Below are 20,821 nucleotides of genomic sequence, written 5' to 3'. Positions count from 1 at the left end.
CCCTCTTCTTCAATCTTTCCCAAGGGGTAACATGACCCTATTAACCCTCTTCTTCAATCTACCTCCTACCCCCATGTGACATGGCACCATGTATTCTTGGCAAATCTAAATCAAAGAAGTTAACATGACCCTATTAAACCTCTTCTTCAATCTGCTCCATATGATGTATTCCTCGAAAATCTAAACCAAAGACATTGGCAATAATATGAAGTCAAAATAAAATAGCCCAATCTCCCTCTTTAAGAAGACTTCATGATCTACAAATCATGGCCACTTCACCGTAGATCAATGACTAATATTTCAACAAATCCCCACAAACTTGTTCCAAATCTATAACTAGGAGTAACAAAAAGCTAATTATGCATGCTCTAATAATAGAAGAAGTCCACCTGCACATAACTTGTACATACCAATAACATAAGAAGTCCATATGTACATATCAACTTGTACATGTTGGAAAAAAATAAATTAAGAAAGCATGAGAAATCTAAAAGACCTCAACACCATTTATCAATATCTTTTACAATTGAAGCTGATCAACATCATTATCTTTGGTAAAAACCAATACAACATCAACAAAGTAAGTGTATCATGTAATTCACTTCATGTGGTTAAAACCAATACAACATCAACAAAGTAAGTGTATCATGTAATTCACTTCATGGTTGTGCCCATGTGGATTCTCTTGACCATTGTTTGCGAACATAGCTAACTTTGTTTTTTACCAATCTATTGGTAGTTAGGTGCTTTCATTCTACTCTATTGGATTCAGATTCCTCAAAACAGGATAGAAAAGCCATAAAAGGTAAATGACAAAGAAGAAGAAAAGAAGAACAAATGAGTACAAATAGCCCACAAATCAAAAAACATGATCTCAAAGGGCCTACCCATCAACACGTAGTATAAACATATGTTCACTAGTACTCCGGTAACTTCTTTTCATCATACTAAAACCCCCACATTGGAGTCTCCACTTCAAGTGTAACAACCTCCTTGATTTCCTTGGTAAACTTCTTAAATCGATCCCAAGGACATGATTGTTTGACATCAAGAAAGAGAGTATTTTAAGCACTCACTTAACATATATATTCATCGTGAAAGAAAGTGGCAACCTAGACTTAGTCTCATTAGACTTGGATTAGCCTAGGATTAGAGAGAGAAGAGAGCATGAGACTTGTATGTTCATGATTATCAAAAGGGCACCAAAATATGGTGTATGTGGCCTATATACAAGACATGATTGTTTGACATCAAGAAAGAGAGTATTTTAAGCACTCACTTAACATATATATTCATCGTGAAAGAAAGTGGCAACCTAGACTTAGTCTCATTAGACTTGGATTAGCCTAGGATTAGAGAGAGAAGAGAGCATGAGACTTGTATGTTCATGATTATCAAAAGGGCACCAAAATATGGTGTATGTGGCCTATATACAAGACCCCCCCCTTTTCACACTATCATAAGTGTTGTCCATGGGCATGGTCAATTGGCCTTGGTCCCATTATTCATATGAGACCATTCCACTCTGTTACAAACCATCTCCACCCAAACGGTTTCGTCCTCGAAACCATTGATATGTATAATTATAATTCCCATGGATGAAGTATATGTCAATGGACTCATGTAACTCTTAAAGCTTATGCTCACACCATGTATGGGATATCAAAATCACATGTATATGGTTGTAAAATGTTCAATAAGCTCTCAAAACAAGACACAACTTCTTCCCCATAATGGCATAAAGACCTTGAGTAGCTTCAAAACAATACACATCCAATTCTCAAGGGTATAGGGCTGTCCATAGTGAATTTCTCTGGTTTGGCATTTTTCACTAAAGTGTCCAATGGCTCGTTCATCCCTCGAATGAATCTGGCCACATCAACTGCTCTTAATCCAAAAGTGGAGAATATTTGAGGAGAAGGGCAAATGCATGATGGTATTCTTCAATCGTCCAGCTATCTTGCTTCGATTCCAAGAACTCATTCATTTTGGTTTCCAGGAAGCCCGGAGGACAGAACCTCTTCCTAAGGTAAGCTTTAAGATCTGACCAGGTTTGGGTATTTCAGTCGAGACGGTTTGTCTCGCAATGGTTCCTCCATGTGACCCTGGATGTTTCCATAATTTTCAATCTGGCGAGAGCCATCTTGCTCTCCTCATTATAACTGGTTAAATCAAAATACTCTTTCATTGGAAGTCTTCAGTTTGATTTTCTTTTGAATACAATGAGTATTTCTTGAATCAGTATCCCCAAAACTTCTTGATCAGAATTTTGAATTTCATACCAAAATTCCTTGAATTCTAGAACCTTGATCCACAGATCAATTCGAAGGGTCTCAAACTTAGTTTCAGATCAATTCGAAGGGTCTCAAACTTAGTTTTAGATTTGGCGAGAGTTTTGAGAGTATTTTTCTAAACTGGTCACACCTTCTTTCCTCGAAACTAACAAAAGAGTTTGGTCTTGGTTATAGTTTGATTCAAGGTTCGAGTCAGATTAGATTTTTCATGAACTATCTTTCTCGAAAAGGTTTGATAATTCAGTTACTATTTTATTGAATTTCTTTCTTTGAATATTCACTTAACTAATTTCTTTCTTTGAATATTCACTTAACTAATTTCTAAATTAGTTATGAATTCCAATGAGGAATAAATTAATAATTTATCTGAATATTTTGATCTCGATAGATTTCTTGAATTTTCTTTTTATAATCCATGTGAATATAAAACGATAGAAAATTCTCTCTTAGAGTAATTAATTATTCATTTATCAAATACTCATAGAATTTAAACATAGAACTTAAGAGAAATCTAATTTTGATATAAAAATTCTTTATGCATCTGTTTATGCATAAAAATCAACTTCAATGGGAATAACACTTTTATATAAAAAAATCCTTTAATGCATAAAATCAATTTTAATAGGAATAATACTTTTGTAATAAAAAAATTTCCTTTATGCATCTTTCTATGCATAAAAATCAATTTCAATGGGAATAACACTTCTATAATAAAAAAATTTCCTTTATGCATCTTTCTATGCATAAAAATCAATTTCAATGGGAATGACACTTTTATAATAAAAAAATTTCCATTATGCATCTTTTTATGCATAGAAATTAAATTTAATAAGAATAACGATTTTATAATAAAAAAATCCTTTATGCATCTTTCTATGCATAAAAATCAATTTCAATGGGAATAACACTTTTATAATAAAAAAAATTCCATTATGCATCTTTCTATGCATAGAAATTAAATTTAATAAGAATAACACTTTTATAATAAAAGAAATTCTTTTATGCATCTTTCTATGCATAAAAATCAAATTTAGTAAGAATAACACTTTTGTAATAAAAAAAATTCATTTATGCATAAAAATCAATTTTAATAAGAATAACTTTTTTGTAATAAAAAGAAATTCCTTTATGCATCTTTTTATGCATAAAAATCAAATTTAATGAGAATAACACTTTTATAATAAAAAAAGTTCCTTTATGCATCTTTCTATGCATACAAATCAAATTTAATGAGAATAACACTTTTATAATAAAAAAATTCCTTTATGCATCTTTCTATGCATAAAAATCAAATTTAATAATTAATATCAGTGATATCCATGCATATTCATAGGTGAATATGTACATGGAGTAATTAGAATATTTCTTTTAGATGCAAAAATGGTGGGAATCACTCTTTTGAAATAACATAAAAATAAACTTTCTTTTCCACTAAATTTTGGAAAATTTTGCCATAACCTCCTTTGTATGGCTGACCATTTCTCATTTTTATCATTCTTTAGTTGACTTAAATTAACCCAAATTAGATTTATAGAACTCTAATCTACACAATTTTCTAAATTCAAGAGAGTAAACAATAAGAAGAGTTTAATTAGTCCCTTATTTAATCTTTCTAATATTAAGAAAGGCTGGAATGTAAAGAAGAGAAGGGGGTGGCTTTTTCATCAAGGCATAGCATTTGAATTTAATTCAATTAACTGTAAAACATAAAAATCAAGAAAACCATAGATTTAAAATTTGTAAATAAGTAAGAAAATTAGCTTACATGGAGCTTGTAAGCTCTCCTTTGGCTTGAGGGATTGAGGGTTCTACTCTTGTTTGAAGAAGCAAGAGTGGCCACCAATTCACTTTGGAGTTTTCTTTGGTCCTTAGTCCACTCTTCATCTTATGTGAGCATTTACTCATTTTTGGGGGCTTTTTCTTTTATTCTTCAATTTATCTCCTCCCTACATTTGGATTAATCTTATTGGTCCATAAGAACCTTAATCCAAAATTTTCAGAAAACCTGGACCCTTAGGCTAAGGTCTTTTGTGCACATTATAATTTATTTCTAATACACCTTAGGAATTTCTTTTTAAACTTTTGTTTCGGAGGAAATTTTTTTTAATAAGAAGGGATATTTTTCCATCCAAAGATATCTAAAAACTGAATTATCTCTCTCTAGAATATTTTTTCTCTCTAGGCCAAAACAGGTAGAAATAAGATCTTTTATATTTTTGAAAAGGGGATTGATTATAGGGGAAGAGATTGGACATCTTGAGGGGGGCAAGGGAGGAATCTTACACCCTCTCACACTTGAAAAACGTGAGATGTCCGCGTCTCACAAACTGGGGGTAATCCTGCATCAGTTCGGCTTCTTTCTCCCAGGTGGCGTCTTCAAAAGGATAGAACTTCCATTTGACTAATAATTCTCTCAGAATTTTGTTCCTGAGAACCTTCTCTCGAACATCAAGGATTTCTTCAAGTTGGAGTTCCATCTGCCCTTGGGTTGGAGAAGTTAAGAGTTCATCGTTAAGCACATGATTCGGGCTTGGTACATACTTCTTAATAAGTAGGCTGACATGAAATACATTATGTACTTTGAGATGAGGAGGTAGAAGAAGTTCATAGGCTAAGTCACCTACTTTCTTTGTAATCAGATATGGCCCATAGTATCTGGGGGATAACTTCTTGTATTTCCCAAGAGATAGAGAACTTCTTTTGGGGAGTACTCGAATGAAGACCATATCTGCTTCTTCAAATTTTCTGTCCTGACCTCTTCTTATCTGCATACTGCTTCTGTCTATCCTGGGCAGCTTTTATATCCTTGCGGATTGTTCCATGTTGTCAAGCATCTGTCTGAATATCTCGACCTTAATCAATGGGTCCGACCAAGTTAATGGTGTTAAGCAGTCTTGTCCATACAGAGCTTTGAAAGGGCTCATCCCAATACTTCGGTGATAAGAAGCATTGTAGGCAAATTTGGCTAGGTACAGATAGCTTAGCCACTTCTTGGGTTCTCTACCACAGCATGACTGCAGTATATCTTCGATTACTTGGTTCACCCTTTCTGTTTGACCATCGGTCTCGGGGGGTGGTAAGTTATGCTGAGATCCAAGAAAGTTTCTACTGCTTCGAAGAATGCAGTCCAGAATCTTGATGTGAACTTGGGATCTCGACTTACTATTCTCCTGGTGGGTAGGCCATGCAATCTAAAGATTTCCTTGAGGAACACTCTAGCCATATCCACTGCAGTGTCGGTTTCTTTTACTGGAATCAGATAGGCAACTTTGGTTAGTCTCTCAACTACCACGAAGATGGAGTTGATTGCACTGAAGGTAGTCCAGTAATAAAATCCATACTGATACATTCCCACTTCATCTTGGGGATGTCTAATGGATGTAACTTCCCAGGAATTTTTACTCTCTCTACTTTGACTTTCTAGCATATCAGGCATTGACGTACATGATTAAGTACATCCTTTTTTAGTCCAGGCCGCCAAAAGAAGCTTTTCTTTACAGACATGTAGGCCTTGATGAAACCTGGATGTCCTGCTACTATAAGGCTATCATGGGCTTCATTCAGAATTTGATCCTTAGTCCCCTCATCATTGGGAGTGCATAGCCTGCTATTATAATACATAATTCCTTCATCGAGGCTGTACCCTTGAACTCGGTTCAACTTATGAGGAGTTTTGCTTCCCTGCATAAGTAGGGTAGCAATAGGGCTAAAGAATCTATCCTTCATGATCTTCTCTCTTGCTTCATTAATCTCAATGGATTTGACACCACTGTGATTGCAAGCAAGGAGGCTTTTTGCCCGAGGGCATCTGCTACCACATTTTCTTTGCCTGGGCGGTACTTGATTTCAAAATCAAATTCCTGCAGGGTCTGCATCCACCTTCTTTGGCGCATGTTGAGATCCTTCTGAGTGAAGATCTACTTTAAGCTCTGATGATCTGTCATCAAAGTGAATGTTTGACCCAGTAAGTAATGTATCCACAACTTTAGGGCATAGACTACTAAAAGTAGCTCCACGTCATGGTGGACAGCATAATTTCTCACATGCGTTCTGAGTTTTCGGGATTCATAGGCCGCTAGTAGATGACCTTCCTACATGAGCGCACCTCCCAGGGCAAAACCACTGGCATCAGTTATTACTACCTCAAAGGGTAGAGAGAAATTTGGCAACTTCAGAACAAGATTGGTTACCAAGGCGGTCTTGAGCTTATCAAAAGCGCTCGTGGGGCAGACCATCGAAACAGGGTATTCTTCTTGAGAAGATTAGTCAGGGGGGAAGCTATGAGAGCATACTTAGGTATAATAATTCTATACCAAAACCAGTTAATCCCAAGAGTCCTCGGACTTCTTTCACTGTCTTTGGTTCAGGCCAATCTATGACTGCTTGGACTTTTGTGAAATTGCGCGGTGCAGGTTTCCCACTTGGGGCCTTGCCCTCGAATGTCCGGACACACGAGACTAATTTGGTGGTCATTTCTGAAACTGAAACCGAGAAAAATTCCCTTGCCCGAAAAACGGGGACGATTCCAACTTTTTGATTTTCCTAATGAATTTTCTAACGGAATCAAAAGATTATCCTTTACCTGAATAAACCAGATAGAAGGAAAACTATCACTGAATTAATTTGAAGAAATCAACGCTTTTTTCCTAATGAAAATCAGGCACAGTCGTTGATCTAATCATCTGAGGAAATCAACGCTTTTTTTCTAACCAAAATCAGGCACAACCGTTGATCTACTCATTTGAGAAATTCTTCAGGGTTTTATTTAACTACTTGAATTCTAAGCGTATTCTTATTATTTCAATTTAATTATTAAAACTCCACTGATTCGAGCCTACCCCATCTTAACCCCACTGGAATCGGTAGAACCAGATAATTACTCACCCACCTATAATTGAATGCCTTTCTTAACTTTTGCTTTCGAATACAGATACACACTCCTCTTTAAAACTTTAACATATAAAATACAGATACACACTCCTCTTTAAAACTTTAACATATAAAATAATCCATTGACATTGGTTACAGATATCATAACTCAAAATTTCCATCCAGTCCTTTGTTTCTCAAAAAATAGTATCACTCCGGACTTGTGAGATTCACTGATCAACCAACGAGATCGAGTAACAGATTACAATAATCATTTGGTCCATCATACATATCTTCCACGACATACGCATGGGTGTCCTAGGCACCGCGAGCCTGTGCATCGCCTGGTCAGAACCCTCCAGGATCCTCCTTAGGTATCCTGGCACTTCACTCATCGACCGCTTGGTCAGCCCTCACCCATGGTACCCCGGAAGCATACCATTTCTTAACCATACCGAGGCTGGTCAAGACGTGGGCTTTGCCGCGTGAGTCGTCCTTTGAACACTCGTCGCCATCTGTTGCAACCAAACTTCCCTTAGAAAAACATATACCAAATGCTCCCTCCAGCATTCTGGGGTAAGATAGTCCTTTAAGAAAATAGGATTTCTATGCAAGTATTCAGTTTGATTTTATTTTGAATACAATGAGTATATCTTGAATTAGTATCCCCACAGAATTCTGAATTTCATACCAGAATTTCTCGAATTCTAGAACCTTGATCCACAGATCAATTCGAAGGGTCTCAAACTTAGTTTCAGATTTGGCGAGAGTTTTGAGAGTATTTTTCTAAACTGGTCACAACTTCTTTCCTCGAAAACTGACAAAAGAGTTTGGTCTTGGTCATAGTTTGATTCAAGGTTCGAGTCGGATAAGATTTTTCATGATGAACTATCTTTCTCGACGAAAAGGTTTGATAATTCAGTTACTATTTTACTGATTTTCTTTCTTTGAATATTCACTTAACTGATTTCTAAATTAGTTATGAATTCCAATGAGGAATAATTTAATCATTTATCTGAATATTTTGATCTCGATAGATGTCTTGAATTTTCTTTTTACAATCCATGTGAATATAAAACGATAGAAATTTCTCTCTTAGAGTAATTATCATTCATTTATCAAATACTAATAGAATTTAAACATATAATTTAAGAGAATTCTAATTTTGATATAAAAATTCTTCATGCATCTGTTTATGCATAAAAATCAACTTCAATGGGAATAACACTTTTATATATAAAAAAATCCTTTTATGCATCTATTTATGCATAAAATCAATTTTAATAGGAATAACACTTTTGTAATAAAAAAATTCCTTTATGCATCTTTCTATGCATAAAAATCAATTTCAATGGTAATAACACTTTTATAATTAAAAAATTTCAATTATGCATTTTTCTATACATAGAAATTAAATTTAATAAGAATAACACTTTTATAATAAAAAAAATTCCTTTATGCATCTTTCTATGCATAAAAATCAAATTTAAAGGGAATAACACTTTTATAATAAAAAAATTTCTATTATGCATCTTTCTATGCATAGAAATTAAATTTAATAAGAATAACACTTTTATAATAAAAAAATTCCTTTATGCATCTTTCTATGCATAAAAATCAATTTTAATAAGAATAACACTTTTGTAATAAAAAGAAATTCCTTTATGCATCTTTCTATGCATAAAAATCAATTTTAATAAGAATAACACATTTATAATTAAAAAAATCCTTTATGCATCTTTCTATGCATAAAAATCAAATTTAATGAGAATAACACTTTTATAATAAAAAAAGTTCCTTTATGCATCTTTCTATGCATAAAAATCAAATTTAATGAGAATAACACTTTTATAATAAAAAAATTCCTTTATGCATCTTTCTATGCATAAAAATCAAATTTAATAATTAATACCAGTGATATCCATGCATATTCATAGGTGAATATGTACATGGAGTAATTAGAATATTTCTTTTAGATGCAAAAATGGTGGGAATTACTCTTTTGGAATAACATAAAAACAAACTTTCTTTTCCACAAAATTCTGGAAAATTTTGTCATAACCTCCTTTGTATGGCTGACCATTTCTCATTTTTATCATTATTTATTTGACTTAAATTAACCCAAATTAGATTTATAGAACTCTAATCTACATAATTTTCTAAATTCAAGGGAGTAAACAATAAGAAGAGTTTAATTAATCCCTTAGTTAATCTTTCTAAGATTAAGAAAGGCTAGAATGTAAAGAAGAGAAGGGGGTGGCCTTTTCATCAAGGCATAGCATTTGAATTTAATTCAATTAACTGTAAAACATAAAAATCACGAAAATCATAGATTTAAAATTTGTATAAGTAAAAAAATTAGCTTACATGGAGCTTGTAAGCTCTCCTTTGGCTTGAGGGATTGAGGGTTCTACTCTTGTTTGAAGCAAGAGTGGCCACCAATTCACTTTGGAAAGGATTAGGCCAAAAATAATTGAATTATTAAGAAATTCAATGTAGATGGCTCAGGACGACAGCAGTAGGGTAACAGTGCATAAACACCATTAAGCTTTTACAAAGGGGGAGGCTTCTATTTATAGAAATAAATTAAGCCTCTAACCAAGCAAGCTAATTCCAGAATTTTCTAGATCAGTTTGGTCAATTTTTGACCATTTTTGGATCAGTTTAGCTTTTTTTTTGGGATCTAGTTCTAAAATAGGAGAGAGGAGAGATGAAATATCTCATTTTATTGATTAAAAATTGGGGGATAATGATGAGAAAAAAGGTGCCTCCTTCATGAGCTCAGATCCCCACTCTGAGGTGTCAAAATTCAGTTTTTTAATTGTTTTCTTTGGTCCTTAGTACACTCTTCATCTTATGTGAGCATTTACTCATTTTTGGGGCCTTTTTCTTTTACTCTTCAATTTATCTCCTCCCTACATTTGGATTAATCTTATTGGTCCATAGGAACCTTAATCCAAAATTTTCAAAAAATCTGGACCCTTAGGCTAAGGTCTTTCGTGCACATTATAATTTATTTCTAATGCACCTTAGGAATTTCTTTTTAAACTTCTGTTTCGGGGGAATTTATTTTAATAAGAAGGGATATTTTTCCATCCAAAGATATCTAAAAATTGAATTATCTCTCTCTAGAATATTTTCTCTCTCTAGGCCAAAACAGGTCGAAACAAGATCTTTTATATTTCTAAAAAGGGGATTGATTACAAGGGAAGAAACTGGACATCTTGAGGGGTTGGAGAGGAATCTTACATCCTCTCCCACTTGAAAAACGCGAGATGTCCTCATCTCGCAAAACTGTGGGTAATCCCACATCAGTTCGGCTTCTTTCTCCCAGGTGGCGTCCTTAAAAGGATAGAACTTCCATTTGACTAATAATTCTCTCAGAACTCTGTTCCTCATGAGAACCTTCTCTCGAACATCAAGGATTTATTTAGGTTGGAGTTCCATCTGCCCTTGGGTGGTTGAAGAAGTTCAGAGTTCATCATTCGGGCTCGGTACATCATTCTTAAGTAGGCTGACATGAAATACATTATGTACATTGAGATGAGGAGGTAGAAGAAGAAGTTCATAGGCTAAGTCACCTACTTTCTTTGTAATCAGATATGTCCCATAGTATCTGGGGGGGATAACTTCTTGTACTTTCCAAGAGATAGAGAACTTCTTTTGGGGCGTACTCGAATAAAGACCATATCTGCTTCTTCAAATTTTCTGTCTGACCTCTTCTTATCTGCATACTGCTTCTGTCTATCCTAGGCAGCTTTTATATCCTTGCGGATTGACTGCATCTGTTGTTCCATGTTGTCAAGCATCTGTCTCGACATCTCGACCCTAATTAATGGATCGGACCAAATTAATGGTGTTAAGCAGTCTTGTCCATACAGAGCTTTGAAAGGGCTCATCCCGATACTTCGGTGATAAGAAGCATTGTAGGCGAATTCAACTATAGGTGCAGATAGCTTAGCCACTTCTTGGGTTCCTTGCCACCACAGCATGATCGCAGTATATCTTCGATTACTTGGTTCACACTTTCTGTTTGACCATCGGTCTTGGGGTGGTAAGCTGTGCTGAGATTGAAGAAAGTTCCTACTGCTTCGAAGAATGCAGTCCAAAATCTTGACGTGAACTTGGGATCTGGATCACTTACTATTCTCCTAGGATAGGCCATGCAATCTGAAGATTTCCTTGAGGAATACTCTGGCCACATCCACTGCAATGTAGGTTTTTTTTACTAGAATCAGATGGGAAACTTTGGTTAGTCTATCAACTACCACGAAGATGGAGTTGTAACCTGATTGCACTGAAGGTAGTCCAGTAAAATCCATACTGATACATTCCCACTTCATCTGGGGGATGTCTAATGGATGTAACTTCCCAGACATTTTTACTCTCTCTGCTTTGACTTTCTGACATATCAGGTATTGACTTTCTGACATATCAGGCATTGACATACATGATTAAGTACATCCTTTTTTAGTCCAGGCCAAAAGAAGCTTTTCTTTACAGACATGTAGGTCTTGATGAAACCTAGATGTCCTGCTATAAGGCTATCATGGGCTTCATTCAGAATTTGACCCCCCTTAGTCCCCTCATCATGGGAATGCATAGCCTGCTATTATAATACATAATTCCTTCATCCAGGCTGTACCCTTGAACTTGGTTCAACTCCTGAGAAGTTTTGCTTTCCTGCATAAGTAGGGTAGCAAAATAGGGCCAAAGAATCTATCCTGCATGATCTTCTCTTGCTTCATTAATCAATGGATTTAACACCACTGTGATTGCAAGCAAGGAGGCTTGCAATCATTAATCAATGGATTTAACACCATTGTGATTGCAATCATTAATCAATGGATTTAACACCATTGTGATTGCAAGCAAGGAGGCCAAAGAATCTATCCTGCATGATCTTCTCTTGCTTCATTAATCAATGGATTCATTAATCAATGGATTTAACACCACTGTGATTACAAGCAAGGAGACTTTTCTACTGAGGGCATCTACTACCACATTTTCTTTGCATGGGCGGTACTTGATTTCAAAATCAAATTCCTGCAGGGTCTGCATCCACCTTCTTTGGCGCATGTTGAGATCCTTCTGAGTTAGTGAAGATCCACTTTAAGCTCTGATGATTTGTCATCAAAGTGAATGTTTGACCCAGTAGGTAATGTCTCCACAACTTTAGGGTATAGACTACTGAAAGTAGCTCCAGGTCGTGGATAGCATAATTTCTCTCATGCGTTCTGAGTTTTCAGGATTCATAGGCCAGTGCATGACCTTCCTGCATGAGCGCACCTCCCACCAGGGCAAAACCAATGGCATGAGTTACTACCTCAAAGGGTAGAGAGAAATTTGGCAACTTCAGAATGGGATTGGTTACCGAGGCAGTCTTCATCTTATCAAAAGTGCTCTGACACCTAGCAAACCATTGCAACGGGGTATTCTTCTTGAGAAGATTAGTCAGGGGGAAGCTATGAGAGCATACTTAGGTATAGAAATTCTTTACCAACCAGTTAATCCCAAGAATCCCCTGACTTCTTTCATTGTCTTTGGTTCAATCCAATCTATGACTGCTTGGACTTTTGTGGAATCTAGAGAAATTCTGTCTTTGGATACTAGAAAGCCCAAGTATTCAACAAGGTCAACAGAGAAAGTGTGTTTGCTCTTTTTTGCAAAGAGTTGGTGCTTCCTTAGAATCTCGAGAACTTTACGGATGTGAGCGTCATGGTCAGCTGCATTCTTTGAGTAAATTAGAATATCATAAAAGAAAACAAGAACAAAATCATCCAAGTATTCTCTCAGAATGTCTTGCATTAGGATGTCCTGCATTAGGCGATTGAATGTAGCTAGGGAATTTGTCAATCCAAATGGCATGACAATAAATTCATAGTGCCCATAGCAAGTATTGATGGCTGTCTTCGGGATATCTTGCTCATTAATCCTGATCTGGTAATACCTTGATTTGAGATCTATCTTTGTGAAGATCTGGGTCCCATTCAGCCTGTCCACAAAAGCTCATCAATTCTAGGGATAGGATACTTATTCTTAACTGTCAGCTGTAATCCACACAAAGTCTTAACATTCCATCCTTCTTTTTTTGAAAGAGAACTGGCGCTCCCCAAGGTGAAACACTGGGTCTTACAAATCCTTGTTCTAAAGCTGCCTAAGTTGTTCCTTGAGTTCAATGGCTTCAGGGATTGGAATTTTGTACGTGCGCTGGGCTATTGGCTGAGCTCCGGGGGTCAATTCTTTCTCATGATCCACCTCCTGGAATCGGAGGCATCTTAGTTTAGCTCTGCTGGGAATAAATCATCATACTCAACCATTCTGGTTCTTTAGCCTCCTTTAACTTTGTGTCTACTAGATTCATTTTGACAACATAAATGAGCTGCTTCTTTCCAAGTCCTTTCAGTAACCTAGAAGCTTTTACTAATTGCAGATCTGGGGATCCGAAAATTCTAGTTCCTTGAACTTTGTTCCCGTGAAGGTCACGGAAGGAAATGGTTCCATTGTGAGTGAATGTCAGCTTGATTTTTGTGGAGCCAATCCATTCCAAGGATTCCGTGGAAAACTCCCAAAGCTGACATTCACTCACTGGCCAATTCAACTTGCATAGGTTTCCTTGATTTTTGTTCTAAGACTAGCTTACGCAAGCATCCTCGGGAAATAAATGAATGAGTACTACCTGAATCAATCAAAAGCTTGAATGGCTTACCCTTATACTGAGCTGAAGTATGGATGACAGAGGATTGATGATTTGGCCCTTGGTTTCCAATCGCAGCATAAATCTGACCTCTTTCCTCTTCCACTACTTCTGCTATCGTAACTGCTCTGGCTAGATTGGGGTGGAACTCTTTCTCTTTGGTTACCCCAGTTCTAGGAGGGAGTTTTGAGACTACTCTGAATAGAGGCAGATGGTTGATGAGCTAAAGTCCTCCTGGGATTGCTTTGATTTTTGGCGAGACGACTGATACAAAGGGGTTGGTCTCTGCACTCTGGGTCCTTGACTTCCATGTCCTCTTGACATGGCAGGAGTCGGGCAGTATTTAAGCTAGTGACCAAAACCCTGACACCCCAAAACACCTGTTCTCACTTCTAAGCTCATCCCTCTGAATCCTTGAAAGAGGTGGGGCTCCTGAGAAAGTGTTCTGAGGGAAGGGTCTTCCTTCACTTTTGAATTTCCCAGCATCTTGATTCTGATAGGACCTTGCTGCCTCTTTGGGGATGGAAAGTTTGAAGCACTTTCCAAGGTTTGGAATCTTGTAAAGTTTGAGGGTGTAGGCTTCGGCGATACCTTAATAACAAATGCTTTAGCAAAGTCCTTTGCCATTTTGATAGCTTCTGCCATTGAGACTGGTTTGGCATTTTTCACTAAAATGTCCAATGGCTCGTTCATCCCTCGAATGAATCTGGCCAAGCTGCTCTTCATCCAAAAGTGGAGAATATTTGAAGAGAAGAGCAAATGCCTGATGGTATTCTTCAATCGTCCAGCTATCTTGCTTCAATTCAAAGAACTCATTCATTTTGGTTTCCAGGAAGCCCGGAGGACAGAACCTCTTTTTGAGCTAAGCTTTAAGATTTGACTAGGTTTGGGTATTTCAGTCGAGACAGTTTGTGTCGCAATGGTTCCTCCATGTGACCCTGGTTGTTTCCACAAGTTTCAATTTGGTGAGAGCCATCTTGCTCTCCTCATTATTATAACCGATTACATCAAAATACTCTTCCTCATTATAACCGGTTACATCAAAATACTCTTCCTCATTATAACCGGTTACATCAAAATACTCTTCCTCATTATAACCGGTTACATCAAAATACTCTTCCATTGCCTCGATCCATTTTTCCACTATTTCTCCTAACTGTTCCCCTTTACCCTTGAAGGGACCACGTTGGGATCGGTGCAGGGCTTTACGAACGTCCGGTTCTAACTCTTCATCATCGGTAAGAGGATCCGGCAGCACGGGCCACCGCGTGCCTCATGATTCTGATAAAACAATATTTTTGTCAACTTAACTTTGTCAACAGATTTATGACTATTTAATTTTTGAGATTTATTTCTTAAATAATTAAATATTCCATCATAATTCTTGAAAACAAGATTTACTTTGATAATTTTATTTAACCAATATTCACAACCACGAAAACAATTTGGAATCTTTTGCAAAACATCATTTATTATCAAAAGTTTTTGATATATACGTAGAGCGTCTCGGCTCCAAAAGTCATCGCTTCAATCACGTATGCGTAAAAAGGCGATACTGCAATGGAGACATGCTATGACATCACTGATAATTGTGCTGTAATTCTTCTCCTAGGAATAAAGTGGCTAAGAAGTCAAAAAATACAACAAGAAATTCTATAATTTTGGGGTGAATGATTATAGAGTTGTACATAATGAAGAACTCCTAGCCTTATCAAGATCATGGCTAGCGAGATATTCTGTTTGAGTCTCTGTCTCGTCGTCGTTGATTGGTATTAACGTGAATACTTCGCCCTCTAGAGAACCACATATGCTGAAGTCGCTCTATTGGATCGAGAAAGTATAGATCCTCAAAGTGATGAGCGAGTCTCACTCTGCTTTCTCGGGTTGTAGTGGAGTTGATGAGATTTTCGAAGGCAAAGGCGATCATATCTTGACTTTGGGAGAGTCGCTCTATTGGATCGAGAAAGTATAGATCCTCAAAGTGACGAGCGAGTCTCACTCTGCTTTCTCGGGTTGTAGTGGAGTTGATGAGATTTTCGAAGGCAAAGGCAATCATATCTTGACTCTGGGAGAGTCCAAGAATGCTAGACAGATTTGGGGTATCCACCTAAAAATCCAGTTCAATTTACGAGTTTTCAATTTATGAAGCTCATTTCAACATAATCTTAACAAGTGAAAACATTATTTCCCAGATTTACTTTAAAATTTCAGGCAATTTTTGCTACTGTTTTGTAAGTTTACAATAGCGCTCTGATACCAGCTGTGAGACCCCTCTGCTCCCTGCACGCACTGGATTCCCGGTTGCTAGCAGAGCGGAAGTAGCTTCCTCTTACGCGGGGCAGGGTTTCCCACTCGGTGCCTTGCCCTTGAATGTCCGAACACGAGACTAATCTGGTGGTCATTCCGAACCGAAACCGAAACCGGGAAAAATTCCCTTGCTCGAAAAACGGGGACAATTCCACCTTTTTGATTTTCTTAATAACGAATTTTCTAATGGGTTCAAGAGATTAAACTATCCTTCACCTGAATAAACCAAATAGAAGGAAAACTATCACTGACTTAATTTGAAGAAATCAACGCTTTTCCTAACCAAAATCAGACACACCGTTGATCTAATCATATGCTGATTTGAGATCTATCTTTGTGAAGATCTGGGCTCCATTTAGCCTGTCCAAAAGCTCATCAATTCTAGGGATAGGATACTTATTCTTAGCTACTGATTGAGACCTTTGTAATCCACACAGAGTCTTACCTTTCCATCCTTCTTTTTCTGAAAGAGAACTAGCACTCCCCAAGGTGAAACATTGGGTCTTACAAATCCTTGTTCTAACAATTGCCTAAGTTGTTCCTTGAGTTTGATAGCTTCAAGGACTGGCAATTTGTACGTGCACTAGGCTACGGGGGTCAATTCTATCTCATGATCCACTTTCTGAATCGGAGGCATCTCAGTTAGCTCTGCTTTGGGAATAAATCATCATACTCACTTAACCATTCTGGTTCTTTAGCCTTTAACTTTGTGTCGACCGGATTCATTTTGACAACATAAATGAGCTGATTCTTTCTAAGTTCTTTCAGTAACCTAAAAGCTTTTACTAATTACAGATCTGGGGATGCAAAAATTATAGTTCCTTGAACTTTGTTCTCGTGAAGGTCACGGAAGGAAATGGTTCCATTGTGACAGTGAATGTCAGCTTGATTTTTGTTGAGCCAATCCAATCCAAGGATTCCATCGAAAACTCCCAAAGGTAAGACTCTGAACTAGCAGTCAGTTACATTCCCATCTAGATTAAACTGAATACGATGTGTCTCATGGTAAGAGAAGAATCTTCCCACTGGCCAATTCAACTTGCATAGAATTCCTTGATTTCTGTTCTAAGACTAGCTTACGCAAGCATCATGGGAAAATAAATGAATGAGTACTGCTTGAATCAATCAAAAGCTTGAATGGCTTATCGATACGATGGGCTCGTCTCTGCACTCTGGGTCCTTGACTTCCCTGTCCTCTTGACATGGCAGGAGTCTGGCAGTATTTAAGGTGGTGAGCAAAACCTTGACACCCAAAACACTTGTTCTCACTTTAAAAATCCTTGAAAGAGGTGGGGCTCCTGAGAAAGTGTTTTGAGGGAAGGGTCTTCCTTCACTTCTGAATTTCCCAGCATCTTGATTCTGATTAGGGCCTTGTTGCCTCTTTGGGGGTAAAAAGTTTGAAGCACTTCCCAAGGTTTGGAATCTTTTAAAGTTTGAGGGTGCAGGCTTCGGCGATACCTTAATAACAAATGCTTTAGCAATGTCCTTTGCTATTCTGACAGCTTTTGCCATTAAGACTAGTTTGGCATTTTTCACTAAAGTGTCCAATGGCTCATTCATCCCTCGAATGAATTTGGCCATCAGTTGCTCTTCATCCAAAAGTGGAGAATATTTGAGATGAAGGGCAAATGCCTGATGGTATTCTTCAATCATCCGGCTATCTTGCTTCCAAGAACTCATTCATTTTGGTTTCGAGGAAGCCCGGAGGACAGAACCTCTTCCTGAGGTAAGCTTTAAGATCTGACCAAGTTTGGGTATTTCAGTTGAGAGACGGTTTGTCTTGCAATGGTTCCTCCATGTGACCTTGGTTGTTTTCACAATTTTCAATCTGGCGAGAGCCATCTTGCTCTCCTCACAACCGATTACATCAAAATACTCTTCCATTGCCTGTATCCATTTTTCCACTACTTCTCCTAACTGTTCCCTTTCACCCTTGAAGGGACCAGGTTGGGATCGGTGCAGGGCTTTACGAACGTCCGAATCTAACTCTTCATCATCGTAAGAGGATCCGGTTGCCTAGCACGGGTCGCACGCCTCATGATTCTGACAAAACAATATTTTTGTCACCTTAGCTTTGTCAACAGATTCATGACTATTTAATTTTTGAGATTTATTTCTTAAACAAATAAATATTCCATCATAATTCTTGAAAACAAGATTCACTCTGATAATTTTATTTAACCAATATTCACAACCACGAAAACAATTTGGAATCTTTTGCAAAACATCATTTATTATCAAAACTTTTTGATATGTACATAGAGCGTCTCGGCTCCAAAAGTCACTGCCTCAATTGCATATGCATAAAAAGGAGGTACTATGATGGAGACATGCTATGATATACACGATTCACTGATAATGGTGCTGTAATTTTCTCCTAGGAATAAAGTGGCTAAGAAGTCTAAAAATACAGCAAGAAATTCTAAAATTTCGGGGTGAATGATTATAGAGTTGTGCATAATGAACAACTCCTAGCCTTATCAAGATCATGGCTAGCAAGATATTCTGTCTGAGTCTCTGTCGTTGATTGGTATTGACGCCAATACTTTGCCCTCCAGAGAACCACATATGCTGACGTCGATCTATTGGATCGGGAAAGTATAAATCCTCAAAGTGATTCTTGCGCGGGGCAGGGTTTCCCACTCGAGGACTCGCTCTCAAATGTCTGGACACGACGAGACTAATCTGGTGGTCATTCTGAAACCAAAACCGGGAAAATTTTTCTTGCCCGAAAAACGAGGATGATTCCACCTTTTTGATTTTCTTAAAATGAATTTTCTAACGAGTTTAAGAGATTAAACTATCCTTCACTTGAATAAACCAAATAGAAGGAAAACTATCACTGACTTAATTTGAAGAAATCAACGCTTTTTCCTAATCGAAATCAGGCATAGCCATTGATCTAATCATCTGAGGAAATCAACGCTTTTTTTTAACCGAAATCAGGCACAGCCGTTGATCTACTCATTCTCAAATTCTAAGCGTATTCCTATTATTTCAATTTAATTATTAAAACTCCACTGATTTCAGCCTACCCCATCCGGCCCATGGGTTTTAGCCACCACCCAACCACTGGAATTGGTAGAACCAGACAATTACTCACCCACCCATAATTGAATGCCTTTCTTAACTTTTGCTTTTTCGAATACAGATACGCACACACTCCTCTTTAAAACTTTAACATATAAAATATTCCTTTGACAAACAGTTACTGGTTTACAGATATCATAACTCAAAATTTTCATCCAGTCCCTTGTTTCTCAAAAAACAGTATCTCTCCGTTGAGACCCACTGGTCAGCAACAAACGAGATCCGATATAACAGATTACAATAACCATTTGGTCCATCATACATATCTTCTCGACATACGCATGGGTCTCCTAGGCACCGCGAGCCCGTGCATCACCTGGTCAGAACCCTCTAGGATCCTCCTTAGGTGTCCTGGCACTTCACAGGGAGGACCGCTTCGTTGGCCCTCACCCATCGTACCCCGGAATCGTACCCCGAAAGCACACCATTTCTTAACCATACCAAGGCTGGTGAAGACCTAGGCAGGATTTGCCGCATGAGCCATCCTTTGAACACTCCCCACCATCTATTGCAACCGAACTTCCCTCAGAAAAACATATACCAAATGCTCCCTCCAGCATTCTGGCGTAAGACAGTCCTTTAAGAAAATAGGGTTTCTATGCAAGTCTTTAGTTTGATTTTCTTTTGAATACAATGAGTATTTCTTGAATTAGTATCCCCAAAACTTCTTCATGAGAATTCTGAATTTCATACCAGAATTCCTCGAATTCTAGAACCTTGATCCTTAGATCAATTCGAAGGGTCTCAAACTTAGTTTCAGATCTGGCGAGAGTTTTGAGAGTATTTTTCTAAACTTGTCACTCCTTCTTTCCTCGAAACTAACAAGAGAGTTTGGTCTTGGTCATAGTTTGATTCAAGGTTCGAGTCAGATAAGATTTTTCATGAACTATCTTTCTCGAAAGGGTTTGATAATTCAGTTACTATTTTACTGAATTTCTTTCTTTGAATATTCACTTAACTGATTTCTAAATTAGTTATGAATTCCAAGGAATAAATTAATCATTTATGTGAATATTTCGATCTCGATAGATTTCCTGATTTTTTTTTACAATCCATGTGAATATAAAACGATAGAAAATTCTCTCTTAGAGTAATTAATTATTCATTTATCAAATACTCATAGAATTTAAACATAGAATTTAAGAGAAATCTAATTTTTTGATATAAAAATTCATTATGCATCTGTTTATGCATAAAAATCAACTTCAATGGGAATAACACTTTTATATAAAAAAAATCCTTTTATGCATATATTTATGCATAAAATAAATTTTAATAGGAATAACACTTTTGTAATAAAAAAATTCCTTTATGCATCTTTCTATGCATAAAAATCAATTTCAATGAGAAGAACACTTCAATAATTAAAAAAATTCCTTTATGCATCTTTCTATGCATAAAAATCAATTTCAATGGGAATAACACTTTTATAATAAAAATATTTTCATTATGCATCTTTCTATGCATAGAAATTAAATTTAATAAGAATAACACTTTTATAATTAAAAAAATTTCTTTATGCATCTTTCTATACATAAAAATCAATTTCAATGGGAATAACACT

This window comes from Cibotium barometz, chromosome 44 (assembly GCF_041138505.1).
Source record: "Cibotium barometz isolate CiBa-2024 chromosome 44, ASM4113850v1, whole genome shotgun sequence".
In the NCBI taxonomy this organism is placed as follows: domain Eukaryota; kingdom Viridiplantae; phylum Streptophyta; class Polypodiopsida; order Cyatheales; family Cibotiaceae; genus Cibotium; species Cibotium barometz.
The sequence above is the reverse complement of the archived record's forward strand: the minus strand, read 5'-3'. Positions refer to the sequence as shown.